At 35.2% G+C, this 6,016-nt stretch overlaps 1 protein-coding gene across 1 annotated transcript in view; it reads right to left on the bottom strand.

The window, feature by feature from the left end:
* LOC106473648 (ras-related protein Rab-3-like) overlaps positions 1-6,016 on the bottom strand; it is a 36,404-nt gene that overhangs the window by 9,980 nt on the left and 20,408 nt on the right.

Genomic DNA, 6,016 nt, shown 5'->3' with positions numbered 1-6,016 from the left:
TTTACATAATAACGTGAAGACAAGTTTTAAAACAAGTGACAGGTATTGGTGACTTGTTTATTCCTTAAATCTTGTTTTTCAATTATCATTACTAGTTTTACTGTTCTTTTTGTTGATAAGCACAAAGCTATACAATGGGCTGTCTGTGCTGTGCCAACCATGGATGAGTAGGGCTTTATGTGAATGATATTATATAACAGTAAGACTTCATTATTTACTGATCCATTACAATATAAGAATATGTAGAAGCATTCCAATTACATCTTTCCATTTAATGCTTTATCTTTAGATATTACAAAATTTTTAATATTTTTGAATTACTTCAATAATGCAAAACTAGAAATTACAAAAATAATCCAGTTAAGAAATTTATCCAATATTCTCACATAATGAAAAGTTATGAAAAAAAATTGTATTAGTGCGTATATATATCTGTAAGAAAATGTTAGTTTCAACCACTAAAATATGCATTTTATATTTCTACCTGCTGAATGAGTGAGCTTCCACAAACACAATGCACATACAATAAAACATTTCATGAAGTCAGTTGTATTATGCAAGTTATTATTCAGCATTAACTGGTCAGATACTTGTCAACACTCTTGATAAGTCTTCAATAAATTACTGCAGAAAAGTTCAAGTAACTAATTTAAAATTAACAAATAATAAATAGTTATGAAGAAATCTGGTGGTGAAGCTATATAATATAATTCTGAAGGTACATCAAATATTTATTTCATCATAAACAACCTTTGTTCAACCACAGAAAAGAAAAATTACTTTTACCACACATCGTATGAGCCAGAAAGGGGGGAAGAGGGGTATTTGTTGTTGCTCAAGAAATTCTAACCCATTGCAACTTTTTTTTTTGTTTTTGCTATAAATGTGTGACAATTGTCAATGGCTGAAATGTAGCCATTTGACACTATTTTTACTGAATCGATTATTCTGTTGACAGCCAGGTCAAGAAAAATGTAGTAGGAAACAGTAAGGTACTCTCATGGAGCATTTAATGTGCAAATGCAAATGTCCATGTTGTGGAATATGCTTCATATGCAGCCATTGTGGTTGTTCATGTGATGGATGCAGTAAGAGTATCTCAAAAGTGTGTTGGGAAGTGGCCAATGAATGAATCCTCTGGTAACTCAGAAATGGACACGAAAGGTAAATCGAATTCCAGCTACTTTGTGGATGAATTTACGTTTGGTTGGGCATTATGTCCACCACACGGTAAAATTTATAGCCAAAAGTATACAGATCAATTCAAGGACGATGTTTTTGAAATGTTCAAGAAAAGTCTCAATAATAATTGGAATAAAATGGGCTATAGAAGAATGCTTGAAGAACTGTATTTGATATACCATCTGACACTAGAGATTTGTCAATGTGTCACAGCCCTGACAATGAAGTACAAAAAATATGGCACCCTCGACATTTATTCTTCCTGGGGAATACAACAACCTTACAGAGACACATTGATGTCCTTTGTGTCTGAATTAAACTACACTATTATCCTAAAAATGCAGTCTACGAGCTCAAGATGCAGCATAAAGACGATGTTCCCAAGAGATGATCAACTGAAGCCATTAGGTTCTCAAATGTAAGATATAGTAGATTTAACACAAGTGTTAATTATCAATGATGTGAAAACTGAAACCTAGCCAATTTGACAAGCAGTATGTTTGTTCAGTGACACGCATGTCCAGCAAACAGTCATAAGTTCAAATTCTATCTGGTTTCAGTTTTGCTTTTTCAAAGAAACAAGTTTTATTTAGTTTTTAAATTAATTTACACTTGCTAATGTGGTGACACATTTTGTAGGTATATCTATGTCTTCTGTAAAAGTAATATACTTTCACAAATACTATATCATACATAACAAAAACAGAATTTAGATAGATATGTTTAACATTTAATCAACAATATTTATCATTTTTTAATTTTTTTATATTTAAAATCCTGCATACACTTCAGACTTGATTGATTAACAGTTTTTTCTTTACTGATGGCTCTTAGAAACTGTTTTTCCTACTGTAAATGAACATATATTATTCCAACTGCTACAGATCAGGAAATGTGAATGTACAGAAGAGAAGTATTGAGAACTCCCCACCTTCACTCAAGATTGATTCACACATTTTCATTACCTCCAAAATTCCACAACCTTGCAAATGTTTAGTGTCCAGTCTTCTTTAACAAGCCACTGACCATTTTTAGTTTTTCAGAAAGAAAGTATGTTGGAACTATACATGTACACTTACAACTAAATATGTGACTGGAGCGAATAATCACACCTGAAAAATACTTCTATGTTTAATGCAACTTCAAACTGGAGCATAAGCACTTATTAGCTATAACTTAGATAATGTAGTAATTTCATAAAAACTGAAAAGTACCACAATTCACCACAAACAGGTGTATTAAAGCAATTTTAGTGGTTTCATACATGTGTAGTACTATACCAGGCAAATTTTAATATGTGTGTGTGTGTGTGTGTGTGTGTGTGTGTGTATGTACATAAACATTCTCCAAACATTAATTTCATAAAATAGAGGTTTTACCAATTTCTTTGTTATTTGTCATCTTCAGAGCAGTAACTTCACATAAAAAATCATGTACAGAATGCTGTAGAAAAGTTAACAGTTTCTAACACTGAAAATGTATTTCTCTTACACACAGCTATCTCGATCTTTTTTTCTGCCCTCTGAGCATTACTAAAAAAATTTGTTTCATGTTCAGCTCACCAGTCTAGATACATCTATAGTTGGGTGACTTTTGAACATGTACAAAGCATATGACTACTCTCCACCAATAGTATTGGACCACCTATGCTGGTGCAATTAGCCCCCTCTGCCATTCCCATTCAATCCTCATTTTCAATAATTGGCAGAATCTAAGAGAATAACACCGGCAGTGGGAAGAAATACAAGAATTACAAAGAGGAAGTTGGCATGTGGCCAAAACCACTGTAAGAACAAGAAGTACAACAAAATGAACTCAGCATTATGGGGTTGCATCATTGCCTCAACTCAACAGTAAGAACAGGGCAATAAATAACTGGTATTAAGAGCAGAAATCTTAATTCATCCAACAATAATGGCAGAGAAGAGACATCCTGCATCCAGAATTATAAGGATGATATGGAACATTTGCTCAATCAAAGGAACAATGTATGTATGTCCTATTGCCTGTATTATGAGGCAGATGAAGTCTCCAAAACTCAACGAGAATGGGGGGGGGGGGCGTCTATTGCACACAACTGTAGGAAGGGAGTCGGTGTCATCCCAAACTCGGTATTATGAGGAGGATCTCGTGTAGGCTGGTCATGCTCCAACTGACAACTGCCCACCTGGGAATAAGCATCTAGGGGAAATAGAAAGTGATAAACCAGTTTTGCCCTCTTCTCACTGAGTGAATATATGGAGAGCTAAAAGTCTACAACACACTCAGGAGGAAGTCTACATGGTCCACCACTCCAGCAACTAGGTACTGGTAAGGACTCCTTTTACTCCAATCACAGAAAAAAAAAGGGGGAGGTAAGTGTGGTGAGGAGTCTGGAGGAATGCCACACTAGAGAAAGTGCAATGGATGTCCCCAATTCCCTACTTTGAAAATCATACCATCCCCAATTTATTCAATCAAGGGGTCAGCAGAGAAGGGCAGAAATCTCCATTTGCTTTAATCCTGAAAGTTCATAAGTGATAGTCCATAAATGAGTAAAACTAATGGATATAGAGAAATGTGTATATATATACCACTTGACAAACCACCAGCGGTCTTGCAGGACACCCCATCTCTACAGTGAGCATTACAGTGCTACCAGTAAATAGTGCAGGTTTAAAGCAAAGCATACTTAACCAGGCAACATCCAAAGAGTTGGATCCCATTAGCAATGTTATAAAAGAGGGTTTTTAAAAAGAAAACAAATGAAATTATGTGCTAAGACTTACCCCAGTCAAAGGTGAACAAACGTGTGTAGACCACTCTGTAGGAAGGATCTTGTTGGGTCAAGATAAACGATCCATAACCAGGTTCGGAGAGCCAGGAACATGGAAGGCTAAGACTACTATGTGGTGATTGTGGGCCCAGAAAAGGCAATGCAGAGTCTGAAAGAACAGAGACCCAGATTTGGCACCCACTTGCTTGGTGATATATGTGACCACTGTGGATTTGTCGAAGTGTACCATAACCACCCTCCCCTGCAGGAGAAGAAGGAAGTGGGACCAAGCTTGACAAACTACCATAAGTTCAAGAATGTTGATATGGAGAGAAGACTCTTTAACCAACCAGAAATCTCCTGAGAGTTGAAGCAAACCCTCCCCCAACCCTCTAAAGATGCATCCTTGAATAGATGTAAATCTGGACAAGGTGGAGGAAGCAGAACTCCTGCCATGGCCAGGTCCCTGTCTAGCCACCAAGCTAGGTTGGCTCTAATTGGGGAAGAGAATTGTTGAGAATATAAATATGGATCTGAAGAGCGATGATACATCACAGCATGTTGGTCCAACAAGTGAAGAAGATAAGTCATACTAACACCCGACTGAAGTTGGTCCAAAAGTCTTTGAGCATGAACCCCAATGTTAGGTTAAAGGGTGGGGGAAACAAAATTTAGAAGGAATTTCAAGGAAGGGGGCATCACAGGCAATAAGGGAAACATGTAAAATACCACATACCTAACAAACTGTAATAAATGGTGGAAGGTGAAATCTCTAGAACATGTGTAGATTGTGACTGAATGAAATAAGGTGCCATGATTAACAAACTATAAAAAAGTGGTGGAAGGTGAGATCTCTAGAACAGGTGTAGATTGTGACTGAACAAAATAAGAAGGTGCCAGAAAAAGAGATTCCAAATTGCATTCTCCTTTATTGTATTCTTCCTTAAAAACATCGTCAGGTTGAAAAGAGGAAGATATCCCTGGCCAAACATATGAATCTAGCTCTCTGCAAATTTAAGCCTATACCTCCTCCGCAGATAAAGTCAAACAAAAAATAAATGCAAAAAAAATTTTTTTTTAAATGACAAAGAAGCTCAATCAGAAACAGTAGCCACACACACAAAAAGCATGTTTAAATGATGTAGCATCAATTGAGAAAGTAAGGATTGAGTGAGAATAGCAGACTGAGCTAGGTATGCCAATACAGATGGTGCAATACTATCGGTGGAGAGTAGTCGAATGCTATGTACACGTTCAATAGTGGTGCAAAATTGGTGGAATATATACACTGGTGCACTTAGCATGAACACCATTTTCATCAATGCTTAGATGGTAGAAAGAAGATCAAGATAGCTTTGTGTGAGAATTTGCAATGTTTTTATTTTTTATACAACTTAGATATATTACAAAAACATTGATAATACTTACTTTCAAAGCAACATAAAATATAAGCATTTTTACACATTATGATCCTTGTCCCTCAACTTAATACCTGTGCTCACAAAGCACAGATACTGACTAAAAACTGTTTTTACTTGGTGAATGCTACATTTGTTTTAGAGTAAACTTAGAAATATCTTAGTATAGGCCATCTTAAAAATTTTTAGCTAACTAAAGAAAAAAAATTAAAATAATATATAACAGCAATAGTGAGAAGTTAAGAAAACTATTTAAAAGAATGCTATTTTACTACCTGTTGACTCCATTCCAACTATTCCCACCATAAAAAGTACAGAATAAAATAAAATATAATACTCTTGAAATGTACTTATTTGTAGAAGAGACAGCACTAATAATGATTGTTGAAGAAAGAATTCAAAAACCTTATTAAAACGAGATGTTCATTGTTTTGGCCAGAACAAAAAAGACTAGCAAGGTTCACATGTTTACATCTAAGAAATTTCAATTTATGTTGCTATAAACTACTTCTAACTTAAATAATGAAAACAATTAAGATGTCATTAACAAGATTCTTTGTGCGTACAGTCGTAATTTTTAAGTTTCACTAACTTTGCACTTTTGATACAAGCTAAGTAACAGTGATTGATTTTACACACACACACACACACACACACACAC

The sequence above is a fragment of the Limulus polyphemus genome, unplaced genomic scaffold (assembly GCF_000517525.1).
Source record: "Limulus polyphemus unplaced genomic scaffold, Limulus_polyphemus-2.1.2 Scaffold6367, whole genome shotgun sequence".
Taxonomy (NCBI): domain Eukaryota; kingdom Metazoa; phylum Arthropoda; class Merostomata; order Xiphosura; family Limulidae; genus Limulus; species Limulus polyphemus.
The sequence above is the reverse complement of the archived record's forward strand: the minus strand, read 5'-3'. Positions and strand labels throughout refer to the sequence as shown.